Source organism: Alligator sinensis, unplaced genomic scaffold (genome assembly GCF_000455745.1).
Source record: "Alligator sinensis unplaced genomic scaffold, ASM45574v1 scaffold1034_1, whole genome shotgun sequence".
NCBI lineage: Eukaryota > Metazoa > Chordata > Crocodylia > Alligatoridae > Alligator > Alligator sinensis.
The window spans coordinates 433,269-433,482 of NW_005842798.1; positions in this window are offsets into that span (position 1 = coordinate 433,269).

The window sequence follows — 214 nt, forward strand, 5'->3', positions numbered from 1 at the left end:
GAGAGCAGGTAATCAGGGCTAGGAGCCAGGACACCTGGGCTATATTCTTGCTTTGGGAGGGTGCTGGTGGCAATGCATCCTATGGTGCTGGAGGACTACAGATTTCTCATTGTACCTCCATGGGGTAGACAGAAGCTACCCTAACATGAGCTAGGTAACACAGCCCAGAATTAATCCTTGCCTGAAGTGGCATAATGTTGAGGTGCTAGAGGGC